A 26,830-nucleotide genomic window follows, 5' to 3' on the forward strand; every position below is an offset into this window, starting at 1 on the left:
CTTGGTAGCCCAGGCTGGCCTCGAACTCACAGAGATCCTCCTGGCTCTGCCTCCTGAGTGCTGGGATTAAAGGCGTGCGCCACCACTGCCCGGCAAGGGCCCTTTGCAAAAGAGGCAGGAGTTACCCATTCCCAGGACTCTTTGGTCCTCTCAAACCATCCCCAAAGAGAAATGCATCCTAAGTCACCCCTTGAACTGTGGCTTGTGAGTCAGCGACAAGAACTCTCCTCTCCCCGAGGAGTTTATTAGAATTACAGAATTTGCTGAGAGTGGTGGCCCACACCTTTAACCCCAGTACTTGGGAGGCGAGGCAGGTGGATCTCTGTGAGTTTGAGGCCAGTCTGGTCTACAAATTGAGATCCAGGACAGCCAGGGCTACACAGAGAAACCCTTTCTCAAAAAATAAAATAAAACAAAACAAAACAAAAAACCCAAAAACTAACCAACCAACCAAACAAACAAACAAAAAAAGAATTACAAAATTTACAATACTCCACCAGTGCCATCACATTAGCAAGATGCCTGGAAACTCATGTGCACTTTAGGATAGGGAAGCACTACACAAAGGCACTACAATTAGGGAAACTTCAGAAGGATGCAGGACCCTGGATCCCCTCTAGTGACTCCACGTCATTTAGGAAGCCACTAATGTTTGTGGAAGAGGACTGTCTGGGCTGTCTCAAGCCTCTTAGTAGGATGCATGGATTTGAGACTGTTCTGAGCAGACTTCTTGGTCTGTACAACTGGGATCATAGTAGTCACTGTCTCATGAGATGGTTGGAGGGATTCCATAGGCCAGCCTGGATCCTCACTGTCTGGGCTAGGTAAAGACAACCATAGACCTGCCCGGCGCCTTTGCAAGTAGGTACCATTATGATGAGCAAATATATGGTGGAGAATTGGGGGAGAAAGAGAAGCAGACAGGTTCATATGCTATGGAAAGAGGCAGATCTGAAGAGGAGGCTGGTGTTGGTGGCCTGTTCCTGCTTGCCACCCAGGGCCATGGTGATGTCCAGGCCTGGGCTGCTGCCAAGGACCATGTCTTGTCTGTGGACCTACTGTAGCGGGGTCTGTGTTGACATCCATGACTCATGTTGCCACCAAAAGTCACAGGATGCCTGGGGCCTGGGCCACCACCTGTGGCTATGTTGATGTCCAAGGGTGATGCGATGCTGGGGTCTGAGTGGCCTGTGGTGCCTGGCACCCAGGGCCAGTGATGTCCCGGTCTGGGCTGCAGCATAAGGCCATGTCTGGGTCGGTGGTCCTACAGCAGCCAGGTCTGTATTGATGTTCATGACTTCCGTAACCACTGAAGACTGTGCAGTTGCCTGGAGTCTGGTCAGCCACCAGAGGCAATGTGGGTGTCTGAGGGTCATGTTGCAGCAGCGGCCATATGAATCTGAGTGGCCTGCCCTGCCATAAGGTGCCAAGGTGATTCTGGGTCTGTGGCCCCACCGCAGCCAGGATCTGTGTTGACGTCCAAGGTTCCTGATGTCTGGCCATGCTGATGCTAGGAGTCTGGGCTGCCACCTGGGGTCACGTTGGGGTGTGGGGTGTGAGGGTCATATTGATCTGGGTGGCCTGTGCTGCCCCAGGGGCCATGGTGACGTCGGGGCCTGAGCTGCTGTTGAGGTCCACAGACCACAGCTGCTGTCTGGGTCCGTGGTCCTGCTGCAGCTGTGGTCTGTGTTGATGCCCATGGCCTGTGTTACCACAGGGGCCATAGGAACCATCTATGTTGAAATCCAAGGGTCCAGCTGCGCCCCGCCTTCCATTCACCCTGGGGGAGCTGGCCCTGCCTCTCAATGGACACTGCAGCAGGACAGCTGGTCCCCCCTCTCCTACACCCCTCCCCATGGGTGTAGGAGAGCTGGCCCTGCCCCTTGTCTGAGGGGGACGGTCCCAGCAGCCTGGACTGACCAGCTCAGCTACCATCCAAGCCCACATTTGGGGCCTTGGGTTAGTCCACTCTAACATCTATCCCATCTATGATCTGTTGGAACGTGTAGAGACTGGTCCTGTGGAACGATTGTCACAGGATCTCCATGACTCGGGGCAACAGCAGGATGTCTGAGAGGAGTTTTGAGGGTCCAGTGGTGATGGCGTGCCAGAGGCCAGAGGCCTTGGACCAGACCAATGACTCACTGCAATGAATATTTGCGGGTGGGGTTGACAAAAGTGTGTACAGTGTGACACACCACGGCTCCCAGTGCCACCAGGACAAATGAAGAGGTGCTGGAGAGGCAGGAAAGATGGAGGATGCAGGTGGGTTTTTGTTGTTTTGTTTTTAATTTGGGGGGTTACTTTTGGGGGAAACAATGCAGGGGATGAAAAGCAGATATGGAGGGACTGAGAGGTAAGCAGGATTTGGGGTGCATGATATGAAATTCCTGAAGAATCAATAAAGAATTATGTTTTATATATATATGTTTATCAGATGTTACTGGACTGGACATTGTTAATATATATAATGGAGTTTTCATCTGAATCTGTCAAATGTTAATGGAGTAGGCATCATTAATGTAAGTTTTGGCTGTATATATTGTATATACTTATTGGATAGTTTTTCTTAGATTAGTTACAAGCTTTCTTTAATTTTAGACAAAAAGAGAGGAAATGTGGTAGTATTGTGTTCCCCAAAATATCGTGTACCTTAATAAACATATATATATATATATATATATATATATATATATATATATATATATAAAAGATAGTGTGTATAAACTAGAGGCACAGTAAATCCTCCATAGACAGAACCTGTTGTTATCCAAACAGGATTGATCAACTGCTCCAGACAGTCTTCTTCTCACCAGTTACCAGCTGCCTTTTGCCTAGAAGTCATGGAACCAATTTTATGTGATTCGTGTACAGGAGATTTCTTTGAACCCATTGGTCACTATTTCTAAGAGCTTTCTTCATCTTCTGCAGTAAGCACAGGGGGTTCTCACGGCCTAAAACTTAATGCTAGGAGAGCTGTCTCTTAAATTAAATCCACTTAAAACACAACTAAGTTTTCAGGGCCAAGGAAGAGGGCTCATAGTGCAAAACACTGGATGGACTACTTAATTTGGATCCTTACACTCCTCATAAAACTGGATGCAGTATCACACAGCTGTAACCCCCCTGCTCCTAGGGCAATCTGGGAGGTGAAGACAGGAGAATTGCAAGAAGTTCATGAGCCAGAAGCTTATACACACACACACACACACACACACACACACACACACACACACACACGAGAGCACACACATACACACATATACACATACATATACACACATACAAACATGCATACATAAAGTTATTTTTGTTTGGCTCATAAGGAATGGCGTAAGTTTCGCTGGCTCTTAATACAAAGAACATAAGCTAAGGTTTAGCTAAAATTAGTTGTCTAGGCAATGATGACAGCCACATGATTGTCAAACAGAGAACGATCCTGTTGTCAGTTTGGGAGACAGAGGTTTGCCAAAATGGCTCTGGAGTGACAGGATAATGGTATTGTTTTTCTCCGTCACGGCTGACTTTGGAGCATTTAAAAGAAGAACTTCTGTGTTCATTTTGAGGACAGTTTGTTGTTTGTTTGCCTTGCACGGTTAGACACTCACAGTATTTGTCACCATCAAAATAGGTGTTGCTCTGACACCCGGAAAGACGTTCAATTGAGGTCAAGGGAGTGACCTGTCCATTTGTCCGTCTTGCAGGCTTCGATGACGTCGACACATCTGTAAAGAATGTCCCTATTTATTTTGCATCTTCAGAAGTGGGGGTAGATCTAACTGAATCTGAAGTTTTATATAGAAACATGCTAATCCCTTTTTAGACAACATTTCATTTCTTAGGAAATTCCTTGTCAAAAAGAGTTTATTTATGTGTTTCCTGGAGCTACAACGTTGTTAACTTTAAAACCAATCAGAAATCATGCATTTTGATGTTCTTGTTTTTGAAGAGAAGAAACTGAGATTTTGATTCAGGAAGTGACTTTTCTGAGACTCCTGGATTCACACACTCTGAAGCCAATATTTTGTTCCATTGCAGACTTTCAAAGCCAGGGTCTGGTTGACCAATGTGTGTCCCTCACACCTCAAAATGCTCAGAATCCTACTGGACTCAGCTTTCTTGTTGCTATTGTTGTTTTTTCATTTTACAATATTGTAAATAATATGAACTGAACGTAGAACGAAGAGATAAAATCTAACTTTCCATTGTTACACAGTCTTGTGAAGCTCTTGTGGTCTAGCAAGACAGAGCGGGAGTGGAAGGACGGGCTAAGCAAGTCGGACAGTCCTTAAGGAAGGACCAGCTCTGGGGAAGGCTGAAAGGAACCAGAGACTCGGGAAAGCAGAGTACGTTGTTCAGTGAGGTGAGTCCAGCCCGGAGCTAGGACCACACTGGAGGGTGATGCTGGCTTCCATGCACACTTCTCCATGGTCTTTCTCATCTGATTGGGCCTTTCCACATCTACTGTGCTGGTTTACCCACAAGATGAGTCCTTGAATGGGGATGGAGAAGTAAAGGGGAGAAGAATGTCTCTTTAGCCAAGTGGAGGTATGGATGCTCCATAGTGTCTCCAAGTGTGCTTTCAGTATGCTGAGTGACCCCTGTTTACTACCAAACTTCTGATGGAGCCAAGGGACCCATAAGTGCAGAGAAAAGAGGGACCAAGAGAAGAGTTAGCATCTCCTGTGTCAGGGGGAGAGTTGTGTCTGAGTCACCAACAGAGCAGAGCACAGGCCTCACCAGCTTTTCATCTGAAGATCATTCATAAGGGGCTCCTATATTCATTCATTCATTCATTCATTCATTCATTCATTTGAACTGTTTCAAAGCTATCATGGCAGATACATATGGAGGAGAAAGTTTCAACTCTATTTTACACAATGCCCACTGAAGTCTCCCTGGCTTGAAGATCCTGATTCACCCTAGCTTTATTGGAAAAGGAAATGTCCAATGTCTCTATATTCTTGTTCTCTTTCCAAACAGATGAGAACACCAGCATTTCTTGTATCACCTTGTCCACAAGAATCTCGGCAATGCATTCCTCAGCTCCAACAGGAAAAGGCGGCTGGCTGTGTTTCCCAGGCTTTCTATGACAAGAGAGAAAACATGGCTTTCTCCCTGGAGATACCTGTTAATTAGTGGCTCTGGAGATGTGTGGGCTAAGGGGACATGGAAGGAAAAAGGCAGGAGGAAGCAGACATGCCTTCTGGGAGATAAAAACAAGAGAAAGTAGGAAAGGACAGGAGTGAACGGCAGTGAACATGGAGTGAGGGCTGTGAGTTGGACAGACGACAGCACAAAAAGAGATAAATTAGAACTAGGCAGGGTGTTAATGGCCGAAGCATTTGACTTTGGAAATACTAGGAGTTATTTCTTTCTGGAACAGTTGTTAACGGCCTCCTGGTCAGAACAGCTGGTTTGGAGAATCTCAAGATAGTTGTCAAGCGTAGCAGGGAGGATCTGTGGGCTTCACAGGGGGAATCCGTGGGAGCCCTTCCAAAAGATTGTATTCTTGGACAGATTCCATCACGTGAGAAACAAAGAAGACAGAGCAACGCCAGGTGATGTGGAGGTCTGTGGTCCTTGGTGGACCACGAGGGGTGAGGACACAAAGCTGGAAGCAAGTTTCCCCACATCCAAATCCTTAGGGACACTTGCCTGAGGGAATCTCTCTCGCCTCCCGTCTAGTTACATCTCCACCGGCTGTTTTAGAATGAAGAAAGTTCACGTAGAGGGAGAAAAATGTTTACAGGAATGTGTGTGTTTTGATACATGGTAGCAAGAAGACTCAAGCTTAGTTCTGGGGAATCTGAAAGCATTTCTCTGAACGTGGACCAGGATTGGGGACAGCTTGGCATCCCCAGGGGCTTCTGGGCATTTGGAAGCTTCTTAGAGTTCTGGTTTGTTTCAGCAGTTTTATTCCATCTCCATCATATCCATCCTTAGAACCATGGAAGATGCAGGGAAGCTGGGTAAGGCATATTTTTCCAGCACATATGTCTTACTAATGTTTTTATTTCAAGAGGCAATACACTGCTGACGCAGGTTAGGAAGGTGTTTTCTAAGACAATGAATGTGTTTTCAAGCTTAGCTTCAAATGGTTTTCAAAGAATTGTGGGCTGGCAGCGGCTGTAGAAGATTGTAGGGAGAAATCCTGCGTACTCTCTCCTCAGTTCCCCTCATTGAGAACATCTTGTAATGTCACAATCAGGGTGTTAGCAGCGTAAGATCCTTAGGCCTTGCTCAGTTCCACCTGTGCGAAATTCTGTGTCTATAAATTCAGTCCCATGCATTTGATCACACACGTAGGACAAGGGCCCGTCACCTTCATCGGCATACAGAACACTTCTGTCTCTGTGGTTGTCCTTCAGACAGCCTTATCCACTTCCTTCTTCTCCCTCCTTCTTTCTGCCTTAACTCTTGGCAACCACCCACATGTTCTCGGCTTCTATTATTTTGCAATCGTGAAAATGTTACAAAAGTAGAATCGTCTAGAACATAAGCTTTTGTGCACCAGTGAGACGGCTCAGCAGGAAGAGGAGCTTGTGCACAGACCAAGGACCCGGGTTCAATCCCTGGATACATAATGTAGCCGGAGAGAACTCACTCTAAAGTTGTCCTGTGACCTCCACATGCATAATATGCCATGTGTGTGCCTGCATTTACACACATAAAAATGACTAAATAAATAAATAAATAAATAGAATATGATCTTTCGGAATTGGCATTGCTACTCAACAAATAGTTTATATCTGTCTAAGACATTGCATTGACTAATACATTCTTCTTTTAAATTGCCAAATAGTATTCCGTAATATAGACACTGCTTTTTTTCATAACAATTAACTATAAAAGAATGCCCTTTTAAAGAAGCATTAAATTTTAAAAATCAAATGTATATTTGAAATTCCCTTTATATGAGTTTTTAAAAGTTGAAAAAAGAACTTAAAACTTTACTGTTAATGGGTGTGTGTGTGTGTGTGTGTGTGTGTGTGTGTGTGTGTGTGTGTGTTTCAGATCTTACACTGGCAGGGTAGTTCTGTCCCTTGATCACCATCTAGAACAGATATGGAGTGTTAAATGGAGGGGAACCAATTGTCATTGTGTTGGATGAGAACTATGTGATAATCACATGACTATCACTAACCCTTTTATTTTCATGTTTTAAATAAATGTTCTCAATTTTGGTTTTTTTGTCTCCTAACATGTGATGGTCTATCGGAACCCCATATTTTAATCTGAGTTTTGAGACAGGCTCTCCTGCAGCCCACACTTGCCTGAAACTCGGGTGTGTAGCGGAAGTTGACCTTGACTTCCTGAGCTGCCTCCACCTCTTGCAGGGGGATTATAGACAGGCATGAGAACTGACTCACCCTGATCCTAACTCTCTTTCTTGGCTATCTTAACACAACCAGCTGGCCTTCCAACAAAATTGTAAACCATTGTGTTTAACGGCCACCCTAAAAGAGTGCAGCCCTTTAAAGAAATGAGGCACCTCCTCTGTAAACAAGGCGGATTTTTCAGCTTGTAGATAGAGGGAGTGCTGTGGGATGGTCTGTATGTCAAATTGCTCTGATTGGTCAATAAATAAAACACTGATTGGCCAGTGGCCAGGCAGGAAGTAGGTGGGACAAGGAGAGAGGAGAATTCTGGGAAGCGGAAGGCTGAGGCAGAGAGACACTGCCAGCCACTCATAGAGACCAGCTGGCAAGATGGTTCAGCATATATAAAGGCATCTGTCACTGTTAGGATTGAATGACCTGAGTTCAACCCTAGGACTTTGACCTACATGATACAAGCAGAGAACTGTGTAGGGTTGTCCCCCGCCCTTCAAATGCACACTGTGGCATGCATGCACACGCACACACACACACACACACACACACACACACACACACACACACAAATAATTTTAAAGTGTAAAAAAGGGAATGGGCGCTGAACATCATGGTATACACCTTTAATTTCAGCACTTTAGAGGCAGAGGCAGGGAATCTCTGTGAATTTGAGGCCAGCCTGGTCTACATAGAGATGTCTAGGCCAGCCAAGGTTACACGGTGAGACCCTGCCTCAAAAACAAAAAAAAAAAAAGTTAAAAAAAATTTCATAGAGAGCTTGAGGTCATTCTGGGATATATAAGACCCTGTCACAAAAACATAAAAATAAGAAATAATTCCAGAAATTAAAAAGAAAATGAAAGCCACATGAGCTGATGATGTAGGTCGGTTATAGAAAAGTTGCCTAACCTGTACAAATCCTTCAGTTCAGCCCTCTGCATCACACACACACAGAGGGAGAGGGAGGGAGGGAGGGAGGGAGGGAGGGAGGGAGGGAGGGAGAGAGATGGAGAGAAAGAATCAGGTAATTTTGTATGTTTATATTTATTTTATCCTTTGCTAGCTTTCTTTTTCTTTTACATTTGTTAGGGGTTTTGTCTTGTTTTTGAGACAGGGTCTCACTGTGTAGCTTTGGCTGTCCTGGAACTCACTATATAGATCAGGATGGTCTGAAACTCATAGAGATGCACCTGCCTCTGCGTCCTGAGTGATGAGATAAAAGGCGTGTGCCACCACAATCAGCCCTTTGGTAGTTTTCTTAATTCTGTATATTCAATTACTCCTTTCCCTTTAAGATTTCATATTTGACTTCAATATTTATGTATTGGTTGTCTTATTTGGTCAATGTGGTTGTGGGGATGTGGTGTGTGTGTGTGTGTGTGTGTGTGTGTGTGTGTGTGTGCATGTATGTGTGTCCATAGGCCAAGGGAGGGTGTCTGGTATCTTCCTTTATCATTCTCTGCCTTATTCATTTGAGACAGAGTCTCCCACTAATCCTGAAGCTTGCCATTTCAATTAGGTTGGCTGGCCAGAGAGCTCCCAGAATCTGCCTGTTTTTTTCCTCCAGTTCTGGGGTTACAAGCAGACATGGCCGTGTCTGGCTTTTATGTGGCTGCTGGAGTTCAAATTCAAGCCCTTCATGTTTGTGCAGTAAGAGCTCTTACCCATGAAGCCATCTCCCCGGGGCCTTGACTTCAGATCTTTGAATGTGGGCAGGCAAGATGGTCTAGCAAATAAAGAGCTTGCTTCCAGAGTCTGGTGGCCTAGGTTTGACCCAAGGAACCGTGGAAAGGTAGGAGGAGAGAACCAGCTTTATGAGGTTGCTCTTTCAGCTTCTTAGGTTCCCATATGCACATCTATACACACATCACACGCACACACAAATAACATATAAATAAAAATGTATACTGTGAAGCTTGATGTATCTCACAGCTCTCCCTGTATCTTCTACAAACCCCAGCACTAAGAATTCTACCCATTCTTGGTTACTACAAAAAGAGCTAAAACTCTCTTTAATTAGGAAGTTCTGAGTTACATCTTCTGAGTGTATGTCCACTCTCCCAGGACTGCTTCTTGTTCTAAAAGCAAGGTCAACCATAAAACTCACCACATGTCTAACTTCTCAGGGTGGAAGGTCCAGTCTCAAATACCAAGTGGTCAGCCCTAAAACATAGACACAACACTGAAGAGATTCACCACGTTGTATTTGCATATTTATTCATGTGTGTGTGTGTGTGTGTGTGTGTGTAATAATAATCAACAATAAAAGGCATTTGAGAGGGTATGGGAGAGCATCGGAAGGGCTGGAGGGAAAAGAAAGAAGTGATATAAGTACATTTTAATTAATTTTTTAATTTAAAAATTTAGATTATAAAAACTACGTTAAGCTCGGTATAAAAAAAAAAACAAATACCACATGCCTGATTGTTTTGGAATAAGTTACATTTGTCCTTTCAAAGCCGTGATCGCTGTACTGTACCCTAGATCACCCTGGGAGCAGGGGGTAGAACTCTGTGATCTCCCCATCTCCTCCCTTAGACTGTTCGCCTCTTAAAACAATTGCTGTGTTCTGTTTTTATAACAAACTCCTTTTCTTCATTTGTTTGTTTTCAATTCCTGTACCTACTTACTTCTGAGGGAACTTCGAGATAAAACATCAAAGTATTGAAACCACAGGACCCAGGCAACCTGAAGGAACCCAGGCAGCAGTACACAGTGGTGATTAGAGACAAACAGGTTTGGGATCTGCTCTTGACGATGCACGTGAGGGTAACAGAAAGGATTCTCACCTGGGGGTGGGACACGGGAGGTTTAGCTTTGTTCTTAAAGAAGACAGCTTGTAAATGAATCCATCATAACACCGGTCTCTGTGGAAAGGACAAGCAATTGGCCCCGAAACTGTCATAAGGAAGTATCACTTTACAAGGAAAATTCTGTTCCAACCGACCATCCTCACATTACCTTTGATGTCCTTAAATGGCGACTGGCCAAAGACAGCTTAGGTTCTAGAGTCCTGATGCTAAAAGCATGTACAAAAAGGTATTTTTCCCCCACATGAAACCATTCTGAGTTCCTGTTGTCTCAAAGAGTGGCATTTATACACTCCTAAACCTAGAGGGAGACATCATGCTCTTCCTTGTTTCTCTGGAATAGCTAACCCATATTCCGCTTTCCAGGTGTGGATGGTCCATGCCTAGATTGTGTTCATTAACGTGTGGAGAGGAGAAAGAGATGGAAACAAGAAAAAGCAAAGGAGAAAAGAAATCCCAGTGGTCACTGATTGGGGACAAGAAAGACAATGACAAAAATAAACCCTCTCAGCGGCTGTGACCCAGGTGTCTCCTTTTCCATTCTTCCTCCGTATTTACCTGTAAGTCATTGCAACCACAGGAGCATGCGACCCGCCGTTCCTGTATCCCACACTCACTTGATCCGCACTATTTTCACACATTGCTGGATAGTTCTGTTATGTACCACAAATGTCGTACGGCATTTTTCTACATATAACTGTTGTCTTAAAACTACAGAATTACTAGAGTTATGTTAAAAAAAAACTAAACATTTTGAAGAATCCAAACACATATAAAGAAATACCAGAGTGATTTTTGAAAAGGATGATCTTTAATATTAAATGTATTGATTTAACCTTTTTTTTTTAAACCCACCTCTTTCCAATGTGGTCTAAATATAATCTCCTTAACCAAGATTAAAGGGCTGAGAAAAATGCAATGTGTGAACAAGCCTTTCTAAATCTTCCACTGGAAACATTTCTTCTCCTAGTCATAACGTTAGAAAGTACCCTCTCTTCTATCTGCTGGGTGTTGGCAATGCTATCGGGTTGCCAGCTCATGATTTAAGGAAGAAGTTAATACCCTTGCTCCCCCTGCCACACATGCTTGGGCACACACTGCAGATGTTTGGCTCCATGCATTTGCTTGTAAACATGGCCCAGTTTGAATCTGAAAGCAGCTTCCCCTATCTCGAAACCCTCTCCACCTCCCAGCTGGCAAACGCTCCAAGAATGCATGCAATTTGTATGTTCGTGAGCCTAAGCAAAACATACTTAGGACGATAAACAGGCTGCCACCTCTTACACGTGTACACAAATATCGCATGCCACTTGGGGATCAGGGTCAACTCTAACCAGGGTTTGCATTTCCTGGGGAGATAGAGTATGAGAGACGGTTCTAGAAAACAGAGCATGGGGTGATGTGTCTTCTTTTCTGTAAAATGGGTAAAGTCATATGACAGTCTCAGGGGAAAGAGCGTGAAGACGATTTGAAGCTATCTAATGTAATGGTGCCACATGCACGACATGATAGCACAAAGGACAGCATCACATTGATAAACATTACCATTCGGATCATAACTGGAAGCTGACCGCTGTTTCCTCCGGCATAGACAGTGGTGACAAATCACCATTTAAAACCTGGAGGGCCCCAGAATCCCCGTGGCGGGATCCCACCATTTTCACTTAATTTGTAATTGCATCGGAACAACGGCAAACAGAAGGCAAAATGATTGCCCTCACCACCTATGCACGAAGATTAACAAGTTCCTCTACAGAAGAACGTCTTCCGGATAAAAACTTTAGGTGGAAGAAATGATGTGAGCTATTAAAAAAATAGAAAACAGAACTCATCCGTATTACCATCACTTACAAATACATTAATTTAGATTTAGAGCAGGATGATATTTCCCAGAAATCGGGCTTTCAGTGAAGATGGCCAAGCCATGCTTCCAAGCCCTTGAGAAGGGTTTTCCCACACCCACATTACCTTCCTAACACCGTATTTGATGTTAAAAGGTATGACTTGCTTGTAAATCATTACTGGCAAGTTGAACTATTCTTTGGTGGTATTTTAAGTCCTCTTAAAAACACAATGGAATAAACAAAACCCCAGGCAGTCAAGACAATAAGGCCCTCTCAAAAGTCTTTAAAAGGATGCTGAGAACACACCCCAGAGTGTTTCTGAGGCACACAGTGTTCTCTTGTGTGCTTGACCACAGCGGAAGGGAACAAGTTTCTGCCAGCAGGGTCTAGGTTCAGCCCTCCCGGAAGAACCTGCCAGCAGGCAGTCCCTTTCTGGACACACACACTTAATTTATACATGCCGGTTCGCTTCCACCCTCCCCCTTCCTTCCACATTGACGGTCAAACATCGGGTTTTCTAGGTGGCCCAACAGAGCGAGGCTTCCCCTTCCATGGTCTCGACTAAGATCAGTTTGATTTCGACCGAGATCCACAGTTGGAGCCATCTTTGAATAAAATGCCCCAGTGAAAAGGATGAAGGGAGAGGCAGTGGAGTCATTGGTTTAAAATTACTTAAAGCGCTCTGCCCTTATCATTTTTCTGCATTGTAAAAGATCTCTTCTTTATTATCAAAATTGAACATATCATTTGATATTTGGCTTGGTTGGATTCAAAGGAGTAGCTAACATAGGTTGTTTTAATTATCATACCTTAAAATCTTTGTAATTTTTTTTTTTTTTTTTTGAGACAAGGTTTCTCTGTATAACAGCTCTGGCTGTCCTGACTCGCTCTGTAGACCAGACTGACCTGGCACTCACAGAGATCTGTCTGCTTCTGCCTCCCAAGTGCTGGGATTAAAGGCATGTGATACCATCGCCCGGCCTATTCTTTTCCTTAACTAATATGTATATATAGTTTTAAAAGTAAAATAATAATTCATGCTAGTGTTGCTTCACATTTATACAGCTAATCTGGGATTTAAACTTGGGTTTAAATGTAAACTTGTGTTCTTATGGTATGATAGCCTCTTATAGGGACTTGAATAGAAGGGGTAAGGCTGTGGAGGAGACGTTTTTATTGCATCAAAATCAAGGAAGGAAAGGGGGGAAGCAGTCAGGGGACAGAGGTCTTGTTTTTGTCAGGCGGAAAGAGCATCCCTTTTTTCTCCCTGCAATTAGCTTGGACTTAGAGACTTTTCTTAATGGCACAATAATTACATATCTGTGAAAAACATCATTCTTCACAGGCAATGTCTTTCATTTGTCGTTTCAGAAGTGTTTGGATGAAGTCAGGAGGCAAAGCTTACTGTGTCAGAAAATAATGAGAGTCTACAATGGTAGTCCGCAGCTCTTAGTGACACTCTGGATATCATATGGTAATCCATGCTTTCTGAAGAGATAAAGGAAATACATGGAAACCAGCTATTCATTCTGTACATCATGATGGATCTAATCTAACTTATTATCCCATTAATACTGTATTATTGTCTGCCAATGGGAAATACAAGAGTTACTAAACTACATTTGAATAAGAGAGTAAAAGAATGAGAAAAAAGAGAAAGGGAATACTTTTTAGTCTTTCACCATTCATGAAAATTCTTATGAATATATATGTGCACATATAATCTACATATTTGTCCACAATAAAATTTATAGAATTTTATGTATATATGCAAAAAGGCAAGTTAAATTTCATAATTTGAAGAGACTGACAAAATGTAACAATAAGCGACCCAGCATTTTAAAACATGACTCAAATATGTTTTCCAAGGAAAGTTTGAAAAAATTTTTTTCAATGCACCTCTCTGTGATTATAGAGTATTTGAACTATTTTCAAACACCTAAATTTAGAAAAATTCCATATAGGCTTGATTTGTCTCTGTTACACAGACTTGGTTGCTATGACAGCAACATGATACAATTATTTATTGCCATGACAATCTGCTGTAGGTTTTAAAAATACGTTATCTATTTTTATTAGTGTTGTCAATTGTGTCGGGAAGGGATACCACCACTTTACCTAATCGACAGAGCCTGTAACTCAGGGAACAAGTGGAAATGGTTTTGCTGGAAAGGCAGAGCTGAGAGCAAGCCAGACGCTTTGGACTCCTCAGTGACACGCACATCCGTCTGCTGACGGCAGCATCCTGGCCAGCTGTATGGCTGCGGGATGCCTTTGGGTTAGGGTATGGGTCTTGTTTATGTTTTCCATGTGGCTTCTGCTTTACCAGGTCAGGTGTGGTGCATGTCGGAAAGGATTAGATGCTCAGGAAGGATTCTGCATTTTGATAATCTCTCAGGAGACAGGCTAGTGTCCTTAGTGGCCAGGCTTATGAGATTGTCCTCTCTAAGGTAGGGACAGCAAGGGTTCATGGTAGGTGCATGGCAAGGTGTTATTCAAACCTGCCTGTACCCAAATGGCACCAGTGCTCCGATCTTTCCCCGACTTGTCTCTCATTTTCTCCACCTGCCAGTCTTAGAGAAAAGCAATAGGTACAATAACATTTCAGGTACTCCGTGTCTTACGCAGGGAAGCAGCGCATGTATTGTTTGTATCTGAACCCACTTTTGAGTCATCCGCAACCAGGCAGGCAGTTAAGTCATCCTGACTGTGACTTCTAAAACATAAGCATTTTAAAAATAAGTCACCGTGGAAAAAGCTGTCTCCTGCAGCTGGGATGTGGGTTAATCATTTAACATGTGCTGTGCAGCGCACACGTGTGTCCGCCTGTCAGCCCGAGACTTGCTGCAGGTCCACGGATGGCTGAGTGCTCTTGTGATTCCCTTTCACAGATGAGGACGTTGAGATCGCCCCGAGAGGAGGTTTGTCCTCAGTGGCATTCCGTCTGCCTGACACCATGTGTCCTATGGAAACCTCTGCAAGAAGGACGCTCCCACCCGTTCTTGAGACCTAGTCACAGTAAAGCATCCCTGATTGCATTACAGTTTACCGGAGCTGCGTCTCTGTGGGTCCTCAGAAGAGGTCCTGTCTTGGGAGGCGAGGGCTGGTTCTCACTGCTTGTACACTCCGTCAAAATGCCGGGGGTTCGGTCAGGGAGTATGGCACTTTAGCTGCAGTCATCACTAAGAAGGTATTTTGTGTGTATGCCTAGTGTATTTATACAACAAACAAAAACAACACCGAAAAACAAACAAACAAAAACCAAATGGTATTTGTGCCCTGTATCACAATCTGACTATTACCAACAATTTATTCTGATCTCCTGGAAATTGTCATTGATAAAAACTAAACCTATTTGTACAAGTCAGAAACAAACAAACAAGCAAACAAGCAAAAGCCCCAGGGGCTGGGGAGATGGCTCAGCAGTTATGGTCACTGGCTGCTCTTCAGAGGACCCAGGTTCAATTCCCACCTACGTAGCAGCTCACAACTGTCTGTAACTCCAGCCCTAGGAGATCCGGTGCCTTTTCTGACCTCTGCAGGCTACCAAGCATGTATATGGTACACAGACATACATGCAAGCAAAACACCCATACACATAACATTAAAATTTTAATTAAAAAAGAAAAAGAAAAAAGAAAAGACCACCCCCCTGCCCTAGCTGATACGGATACTTGTATCCTTCTCAAAAAAGCAAATAAACAAACAAAAAACTCTACAAATGATCCATGAATACATATTTAAAATTCAAATTCACTAGGCATCAATGGGCAAGGTAAGGCAATGGTTTGTCTTTAAGGGTTCTATTGCTTTATAGCACAGTCAACAAGTCTTTCTGAAGTTTAAATTAATTAAAGTCCCCTGGAAAGCTGTGTCTCAAACCTACTAACGTTGCTCCAGAAATTCACTTTCAGAGTGTATCCTAAATACACGAAGGGATGTGACCAAAGGTATACAGGAAGAGTTCAGCAGTTAGGAGCACTTAGTGCTCTTGCAGAGAATCCAAGTTCTGTTCCCAGAACACCTACGAGGCAGCTCACAATAGCCTGTAACCCCAGCTCAGCTTCAGAAGATCTCACACCCTCTTCTGGCCTCCAGAGGCACCCTAATGCACATTGTACACAGTAAACACATATAGGCATGCACACATAAGTTAAAAAAAAAAAACTTTAAAAAGATATTTAGGAATATCACTGAACACAGAATCACTAAGCCCTTAAAAGGACTGACTACCCTGGAGTGGGGGAGATAAAGTACTTGCTGTCTAGGCATGGGTAATGGAGCTCAGATCCATAGAACCCATGTCAAAGTTGGTCAGACATGAAAGCCATCCAGGCACTCAGGAGGCAGAGACAGAAGAATCTTTAGGCAAGTTAGATTAGGTGAAATCAGCAAGCTCCAGGTTCAGCCAGAGATCCTGACTTAATAAAAAGTAGTGTGAGCAAGGAAGACACCTGACATCAATTTCAGGCTTCCATGTGCATGCACACACAAGTATCTCTCTCTATAAAACCCCGTATACATGCCAGGCATGTGGCACATGCCTTTACTCCCAGAACTTGGGAGGCAGAGGCATATAGATCTTTGTGAATTCAAGGCCAGCCTAGTATACACAGCAAGTTCTAGGCCAGCAAGGGCTACATAGTGAGACTCTGTCTCAAATAAACAAAACCCATGGGTGGGTATGCACACACACACACACACACACACACACACACACACACACACACACGCAAACACGCACGCGCGCACGCGCACACATACGCACAATGACTACCATGTACATATCTTAAAAATCATGTCAAGGGCTGGAGAGATGGCTCAGAGGTTAAGAGCACTGGCTGTTCTTCCAGAGGACCCACGTTCAATTCCCAGCACCCACATGGCAGCTCACAATTGTCTATAACTCCAGCTCCATTGGATCCAACACCCTCACAAAGACATACATGCAGGCAAAACACCAATGCACATGAAATAAATTAATTAATTAAAAAATCATGTCTAGAACATATTTAATGACATGAGTATTATGGAGGATGGATTACACAAAAAATAAAAATGAGTTATAAATCACAATAACGACAAGTATGAAAAAGAAATCACCATATACATTTGGAAAACAAACTTTAATAACTCCCACATAAATATCCACAATTGGTTATCTCTGGTTTTACAGATTTTTTTTTAAATGACTAATACTGTTGTGTTTTCTCCAAAATTTCTCCAATGAACACAATTTACTTCAGTGGTTGTGAATCATCTCATGACTCAATAGACTTAAAGAACACCAGTAGCTCCATCAGATTCAGAGAGAACTTTGTAATGTTTGGAGTTCTGTCAGTCTGCAGAAGAGGAGGTGGGAACTAGGTGTGATGGGTGTCTGTGGATGAATGCCATCCTAAATGGGTTTGTTTTCTGTAATCAGAGACATACAGAAGTGTCTTGGGTCAAATTCAGGTCACTATATTTATTTTTGCTTTGAAAGAAGCACTTTAAAAACTCAGCCTTGGGGTAAAAAGATCCATACAAGGCTGCCGTGTTAGTACACGTATTTATATTTATTATTTCCATTGAGACAAGATCAAAATTGCTATCTAACTGCTAGCACTTTGATAAAAGGGTACCTCCTTTTTCACAGAGAAAGTAATTCTTTTTGTTTGTTTGTTTTGTTTTGTTTGCTTTTCAAGACAGAGTTTTTTGTGTGTAGTCCTGGATGTCCTAGAGCTCACTCTATAGACCAGGCTAGCCTTGAACTGCTTGAGAGATCAGCCTGCTTCTGACCCCAAGCGCTGAGATTAAAGGTGTCGCCACCACCGGCTGAGAAAGTAATTATCTTAGCTCACAAAATGGTAATAAACATTAAAATGGGGAGTGGATGGAATCAGGACAAACCAAGCTCCCCCTTCATGTAAAATTATCAAAAACATGATATTCCAAATAAGAAAACTATAGCTTCTAGTAAATGATTCCTAAGAACTTTCATTTTAAAAATTTTAAAGTCTAAGTTACAATATATACAGATTACCATACTCTTGTTTTTAGAAAGGAAAACATTTCATTTGAACAAAGGTACAATTCCTTAAAGGTCATAAAAGAAGCAAGAAATACATAGAGTTGCATTTTTTTCCAAGATGACACCTTGAATTGATATAAGTTATATATTTTAAACACCTCAAGCCATGGTTAAACACAAGGGATGTGAGTGATGATGGTGATGATGCCAGTGATGGTGATGATGTTTATCATGATGCTGATGGTAGAGGGGAGGATGGGAGATATGATGGTGGTGGTGCTGATGATGGTGGTGATGATGCCAGTGATGGTGATGATGTTTATCATGATGCTGATGATTAGAGAGGAGGATGGGAGATATGATGGTGGTTCTGCTGCTGGAAAAGTACTTCAAGTACAGCATCTGCTGTCCTTCCGCCCATTCTAGTATGTCCAGAAGCAGTAGTTTACAGACCACCCCAGCTGCTCACACACCACACCCACCCACAGCTCCTCGTGTTTCTGAAGGGATTCCTCTGCCAGATCTAATTTTCATGCATAAAGATAGTTTTTCATAGGTATTTATAGTTAACGACAGTATAGGTAACTTCTTATATGAGGAGAAAAATACATATGTTTGAAGAGACCAAAATAGAATATCCTTTCTTTTTAAGTAAGCAAATAGGAAACCTCCTAGCAGTCTAACACTTCATGGATATGAAATAAAGGTTTATGATGAACTGTCTTGAAAAAAATTGAATACACAGAAGCAGCTAATGCCTAGAAACATGTCAAGACAATGCTTCCTCGCTTTCAACCACCTGTTGAAATAGAAACCAAACAGAAGCAGTCAGAGAACAAGACTGAGGGAGAAACAGACGTGCTGAGAACTGGAAGGGAAGGCGTGGTCATCCGATCATTATTCAGCAGACATTTGTTCACTGGGAGCTTGTTACTAGGGAGCAATCCCCTGCTCGAGGCAGAATCTCACTTCTGAGAGGGGGCAGGCAGGTGTCAATCAAACTTTCACTCTGGTGCTGCCTAGGGTCCCAAGAGGATTCCTTGACAACAGAGGGAGACTCCCTTCTCAAGGGAAAAGCTTGCCACCCTGGAACATATAACTCCAGAGTTGCTGAACAGAAATAGAGGATGCCTTTGGAAATTAGAAGGGGGAACCCCAATGATCTTGAGGCTCAAGTAAAGTATTCTGAGGGGATCCAGGTTTTACAGAGCCTGAAACTAAATACAGAGAGCCCTCTTCCAAATTATGAAATTATAAGCAACCAATCCTACTTGCCAGTGAGTAGTAATTATTCAGAATTTGAAAGGAATAGCTAGCAAATCATAAAACTTGAAAATGTGAAAAATATCACAACATTATTATGCTTCTCCACACAAGACCTCTGTGTCTTGTCTTGACACACTTCTCTAATATCTTCTGTCTGTGTGCTTTTTAATTTCATTTTCCGACAGTAACAGTTTGGGAGTAGACTTTCTAACTGTAAAAAGATAACCTAGCCATTAGGTCAGCCTTGGTGGATGGCATTTGTTTTTGAATTCTGAGAACTATGAACTCATTATTGATAACGCTGAACATGGCTAGGACTAGAGTCAGACCTGGGGAGAGAGTAGATCTATTTTTATGGGCAACAGGCAAAAGCTGATAGAATTTTTCACACTGGCTTCTAACTCTGTGCATTCCCTGTTTCTCCTCCACTACATCTGAACTTTTGGGGCTAGGTACCAAGACTGAAGCACTGTCAAAAATTTGGGGGGAGAATTGCACCTGTACCCATATGGAATAAGTATAGATCTTGTCATTTGCCTTTAAGCATGACAGTGTGACAACTTTTGACACAGCACTTAGGTCACCCTAAGTATAGAAGGAATCTAGAGATGACTTAGCGTGCCTAGGAGGATGGACCTAGCAAATATGCAAACGTACTGCCATTCAATATAGGAAAGTTAAACACCCAGAGATTCTAGTATCTACAGGGGTCCCTTTCATTCACATACACACCCACTAAGCTGAAGTGAAATCCACCCATAGATGGCTGCTTGGTCACCTCTGGGGTCCCTGAGGGATCCTTAGGGCTGAGATACAAAAGGGTAGAATTTGACACTAGTGTGGATCTTGTTGGCTGGAGGTAGGTATCAAGGGAAGCTGAACCCCCCCCAACCCCACATAGCCATTTCCTTCCAAGAGACTCCACAGGGTTTTCTGACAAGGTCCTGAGTATATCAAGGTCTGTCTCCAGCCTGTCACTTCTGGTATCTGCAGAGATTTTGCTTAGAGAACGTGTTCCTACCGTTTCCTTCTCGTTCTTCCTCCCCCTCCCCCATCACACTGCCTTCCTTGATAGGAAGCACTATTCCAATTTATTCGTTATCTCTGTTTTTCCCTCAATGGGTTTGAATCAGAGTCCAAACGATGTGTACACACCTTGCATGGGGGTGCACATGTTGCTTAAGTTCCTTTCAGTGGGTAAAATCTGCTTCTTTCCGTGGGATTTCCGTATCCTGGTTCTATTGCTGATTGTATCTGCGTTGTCTTAGCCTGTTCTCTGCGTTTCCTGTAAACTGGTGGTTAGATCAAAAGATTTAATCCTAGATGTTTGGGCAGGAATGTTGGAGGGGTGTTCCTGTCTGCTCACTGCTGCAGCCGCTGCTGTCCAGTTTACCTGTCTTGTTTGTTGTTTGGCTGGGTGGTTTTGTTTTTGTTTTGAGACAGTCTCTTTGTTGGTTTTAAATACGCGGGGTGCTGGTTACCGTGCGAGGAAAGGTCATGAGCCATGACAAAACCCAGTATCATAGCTTTATTGGGGAGGGAGGACAGAAGAGAGTGACCAGGCCTGGGAAGAGGCACATGGGGCGGGGGAGCCCAGAAAAGAGGGGAGGAGTCTGTGTCTGGCTTTTTAAAGATTCCCCTGCACATGCGCAGGTGGGCTAATGGAGCCACACCACGCATGCGCTGATTGCATGATGTGTGCGCATTTGCAGAATCAGGCAGTGCAGTGATGATGTATGACCCCTTGCTTAGCTACTGAACCGCACGTGTGCTGTCATATAGCTGGAGTGACAGAATCCTAACACTCTTAGCTCAGGCTGGTAGCTAACCCAATAAGTAGCCAAGGGTGACCTTGAACTTCTGATCCTCCTGTCTCCACTCTCCAGGGTTTGGATTACAGGCATTTACTACTGTGCCCAATGCATGGTTGGAGACTGAACCTGAACTCAGGAATGCCATGTATATTAGGCAAGCACTGGACCAACTGGCCATACCCCCAGCCTTCTTTTTAATGCTAAAATTCACCGGGATGTCATATCCTGTCATCCCATTTCAATAGCAAGTGTTCCTACTGCACTAGGCAGCCATCCACTGGATACGTCGTTTCATTACAAGATGCAAAGTGGGGAAACTTGCCCATCCTTCCCAACCTTCGGCTGAGGCACATCGGCAGAGAAGTTACCATCACAATCTATTGGGTATCTTTGGAATACATTCTCTAGGGAAAGACAATAAATGTGTGATTCTTTGTCTTTTTTCATCATTTTTTTTTTTTTTTTTGCTACGAGTGTCTAGCAAGCTCCAGTAGCAATCACATGATTTTAAAATATGCCAAACTCAGTGATTTTTTTCCTTGTTTGTTTCCGTCCACATTGCAGCTGTGTCCGTATTGTCTTGCAGAGTGTCCTGACTTGTCTCCAAGTGGATTCCCAAGTTTTTAACTTGACGCTAACGTATCTTGACAGCTCCATGCTCTGCGACGCAAGACCGCCACTCTCTGTGTTACTGCAATGTCCCAGACTCGTCTGTGCTCTTTGGTGGGAAGTGATGCCCAGAGAGGCCCCGCTGTGTTTCTGTCTAGTTTTCCCACAGAACACTCTAAGCTTGGGACTCGCTTACTGTCCCATGCCACCATTGACCTTGTTTCTCTACTTTCTGTTACAGTGATGATCCCCTAGCTCTGTGCCTGTACATATTTATCGCCTGTTACTTCCCTGTAAAACAGGGCTCTCGGTTGCCCCTGCAATTCTCTCCTGCTTATTCACTTAGTGTTATAATCATCCACGGTCGGTATTACTGTGATGCACAGATTGTTCTAAATTTGACCAACAGGAACTCGTTCATGTTTGTTTTTCTCCCTTTCAAAATGTGTTTTTACAGCACATTTCTATGTAGCCCAAATGACCTCAAACCTCCAATCCTCCTGCCTCGGTCTCCTGGGTCCTAGCATTGCAGGCATGCACTACCACACCTTTCCTTGTATGTATATTTATGTATACTGGGGATTGAAGGCAATGTCTCACATGCCAAATAACACTCTACCACTCTCCCAACCATGCTGTTACTTTTTATTTTGAGAGGAGGTCTCACTAAGCTTCTTAGGTTAGACTTGAACTCACTCTGTAACCCAGTGTGATGGCTATTCTTGGTTGCCGTCATGATTGCATCTGGAATAAACTACAATCCAGAAATGGAGGGCACACTTGTGAGAGATTTTTTGCTTGGTTTGAAGTGAGTGAGTCTACTTCTAGTCTGGGCCTTTGAGGTAGGAAGGCATAATATGCTTCTGAGCAAGAAGATACAAGCCTTTAATTCAGATCTTGATGCGGGAAGACACACCTTTAATCTGGGCTCCATCTTCTGCTGGAAATCTATATAAAGACATAGAAAAGGGAAGCTTTTGCTCCTTGCCTGCTTGCCCTCGTCTTGCTAGCATATCCATTCCTGTACTGACATGAAAGCCTACTTCGTTGGGACTCCAGCATATACTGAAGACCAGCTGAGACACCCAGCCTCGTGAATAGAGCAACTACTGGGTTCTTGGACTTTCCATGCATAGCCAGCCATGGTTGGATTAGCTGGACTGAAGGTTGTAAGTCATTTCACTAAAGCCTCTTTCTATATAGAGAGATTTATTCTATATGGTCTGTGACTCTAGAGACGCCGGGTTAACACACGCAGGGTGGCCTCACCATTTTGAGCATCTTATCTCAGCCTCCCCGGTAGCTTGGATTGCAGGCCCGAGCCACCATGGTTGGCTCCCCGTGTCCTTTGGCCATGGCTGTACTGGCCATAGCATTTCTCTGTTTTCTAGTATGAGCTTTCTAGGCTAATAGAAGGTCCTCCTCTAAATCCAACAGCAAGAATCAGAATCAGAGCTAATCAACAGTGGTAGGGAGTCAGGCAGGGGAAGATTCTTCAAAGAGCTCATAATAATGCCTAGTAAGACAGGCCGTTTCGGCCGGGCAGTGGTGGCACACACCTTTAATCCCAGCACTTGGGAGGCAGAGGCAGGCGGATCTCTGTGAGTTCAAGGCCAGCCTGGTCAGCAGAGCGAAATCCAGGAAAGGCACAAAGCTACGCAGAGAAACCCTGTCTCAAAAAACAAACAAACAAACAAACAAAGACAGTTTCAAATACCTTCCAGACCCTTAAAGTTCAAAGCCGTTGGCCAAATACAAATGTTCATTTTGACATTGGCAGGGTCTCACATAACCTAGGGTGGCTCAAAACTCACTCTGTAGGTGAGGATGACCTAGAATTTCTAATCCTTTTGACCCCATCTCCCAGCGTTTGGTTACAGGCATGTGCCACCCACCACGCCCAGTCTCTGTGCTCTGTGCTGATCAGACCCAGAGTCTCCAGCGTGCTGGGCAAGCACTCTGCCAACTAAGCGGAGTTGTCTTGACCTAGTCTTGAGAAGGTCTTTCCACCTTGTCTCTGCTCCTTCCCTCTTCTTTAGTCTACATGGGTCGGAGTGTACCACATGCCCCGCCAGCCAGGACTCCTCTGGGTGGCTATGGAACTTATCACCTCTACTTGTGAAATGAAAGCAGGCACTAAAAACACATAAGATACTCATTTTAATGTTTATTACACAATAATTAATTTTACTCTATTGTGACAAGAGTCTTTTCAAGATTTTTTGAAATATATTTCTTTATAAATAAAACAAGCTAGGCACTTTAAAAATAATAAAGGCTCATTTATGTTCATATATTCATAAAATACACACATACACATCACACACACACACACACACACACACAGAATCTTGGCGCAGATTCACATCCTCCTGCCAGTGTCTTAGCTTTCAGCGTATTTCTAACATGGTATTACCATTTTCTTTTTCATAAAATTGTCCAAAGGACACATTGGAGACCTGCACAGCCAGATCCTGGAAACCGAACTGGGAGCAAAGAGAGATTAAGAAAGGAGGGTGTGTGTGTGTGTGCAGGAGTGTGCAGGTGTGTGCAGGTGTGTGTGGGGAGGGGGGCAATAGAGAGGAAAATAGCAGGGTGCAAGTGACCTGACAGGGAAAATGGGATGAACAAGACACTCTACATAGGGAAGGGGTGGAATATAAACACAGAAGCGGGAGGGGTGGGGAAAATAACTAAGAATGTCTGAAAAGTCATAAGGAATCATGCTATTAACTGCCTTAAAAAAACAACCCTACAATATCGTGTATAAATACATGTATATAGTTTAAATGAAATTTTCTCGTCTAGGCTGACTGTGCTCCCTTCAAGGGTTGTCCAAGAGGTTTTCAAACATTATAGGCTATTGTTAACGGCCTAGGTTGCCTCCCAGAGGTGGAAGGCAAGTCCCTCTTGCTGAAGATATCATGCACTTCAGAAATAGGGCCCAGAGGACCTGAACTGGATCTGACCTGAAAGCTTCCTCCCTGAGGACCAGCTTTCACAGAACAAGAAGGCACCATGCAAGCTTCCAAAGCAACCAGCAGTTCTACCTAGCCAGACTGCCTACTGACCATAACACCGACCAGGACCACACTCCCAAGGATGCGGCAGTAGCTGCATTCCTTGGTAGTAACCAACAGCTCTCTAATAATTGGACTTCAGACCTGATCAACAAGAGGGAAACCATGCCTGGCACTGGAAACCTAGCTAACCACTCAAGGCTGGTGAAGTCATGGATCCTGGAGAACCTACAATTGTCACAATCCCTAACTACATTCTAAATATGTGTCCTTAGACTCACGACTTCACTCCTCATCAAGGAAACTTCCCTTCGCAACAGATGGAGACCATTACAGAAAACTGCCAAGTAATCAGAACACAGAGCTATGAAGCCCCGTCCCAATGGATACCTCTACAAAACAAACAAACAAAAAATACAAAACAAAACAACCCCCCCCCAAACCTTCTGCACCTAAAGCTCAGGGATCATTGCAGAAGAACTGGGTAGAAAGATCGTAACAGCCACATAAGAACAGGAGTTTGCTGTGAAATTGCATTACCTAGAAACGGCAGAAACCGCACCCATGAAGTCTCTCACCAGTATGGCTGCTTAAACATGACCTGAATGAGGACACCAATATCCACGCTGACATGGGAAGAGGGAAAGCTCAGGAGGCCTCCACCCCACATGAAGAACTACAGGAAGCTAAAGAATGCTGAGAGCCGGAGAAATAGTTTTCCCAGGAGGAGCATACTAAATGGTTATCCAATACTGAATGATCAGCCCTGAAAACGTGAATACAGATTACAAAGAACAGCTGTAGACTGAGCAGGTTGTATTTATGCATTTATGTATACATGTACTTAAACACACACACATATATAAAACAACAAATTTGAAAGAGGGGTCAGGGTACGTGGGAGGGTGTAGAGCAGTGGTTCTCAACCTTCCTAATGCTGCGACGCTTTAACACAGTTCTCATGTTGTAGTGACCCCAACCATAACATTATTTCTTTGCTACTTCATAACTGTGATTTTGCTACTGTTATGAATCATAATGTGAATATCTGTGCTTTCCAATGGTCTCAGGTGACCCCTGTGAAAGGACCATTCAACCTGCAAAGGGTTGTGACCCACAGGTTGAGAACCACCGGTTTAGAAGCAGGAACAGGAAGGAGAAATGATGTTTAATGGTATAATCTCAAAAAATTAAAAACTAAAAAATAACTAAAAGAAAACCAGACAAGCAGCATAAAGCTGGGTGGGAGGTGAAGACAGCCCAGCGGGTAACAGACACACCCACAGGGAAGCTGGGCTGGGGTAAGACACAGGCTGGGCTGGAGGCACCATGACGACAGAGTACTTGGCCTGTTCATTAGACTCAGGGAAAACAAGGGAAAGGCAGCTAATCTTGGTAGGGGGTCTCAGCAGGGCTCTGTGGTCACGCAGTCTCCCTGAGCAAGGGAACTGTAGAGGAGCTTTCCACGCTGCTCTCCTGCGGCAGGTAGTGTTACACAAACATCACAGTTGCAGGCCCAGGGCAGCCAGCACATGCCATTCCCTTGGCCTTAAGACTCCTTCAACATGGCTGTGCTCATGTCAAGAATGCAGTCATGCCAGGGCTACCTACACCCGCTACAATCACCCTCAAGGCCACATTTTGTCAGTCCATATTTATCTTAAGTAGTAACTGTTAACTTGATGTCCTCCCCACTGAGAGTTTTCTGTAGAATAGACCATAACAATTTTAATGATAAAGCACTTCTTCATCTTCTTCTTCTTCTTCTTCTTCTTCTTCTTCTTCTTCTTCTTCTTCTTCTTCTTCTTCTTCTTCTTCTTCTTTTTAATTTTTTTTTGGTTTTTTGAGACAGGGTTTCTCTTTGTAGCTTTGCGCCTTTCCTGGAAGTCACTTGATAGACCAGTCGGTGCTGTGGGATGTTCTGTATGTCCTGTGGGAGCCCTTCTTGGGTTCTTTGTGGCGTTACCCAGCAGGTCCACATAGAGGATGATTAGGACCATGGGCCTGAGTGCAGGTGTTTGAGATGGTCTGCACTTGGCTGTGCTGGGGGATGGTCTGTATGTCAAGTTGTTCTGATTGGTCAATAAATAAAACCTGATCGGCCATGGCTAGGCAGG

The sequence above is a fragment of the Peromyscus leucopus genome, chromosome 1 (genome assembly GCF_004664715.2).
Source record: "Peromyscus leucopus breed LL Stock chromosome 1, UCI_PerLeu_2.1, whole genome shotgun sequence".
Classification (NCBI taxonomy): domain Eukaryota; kingdom Metazoa; phylum Chordata; class Mammalia; order Rodentia; family Cricetidae; genus Peromyscus; species Peromyscus leucopus.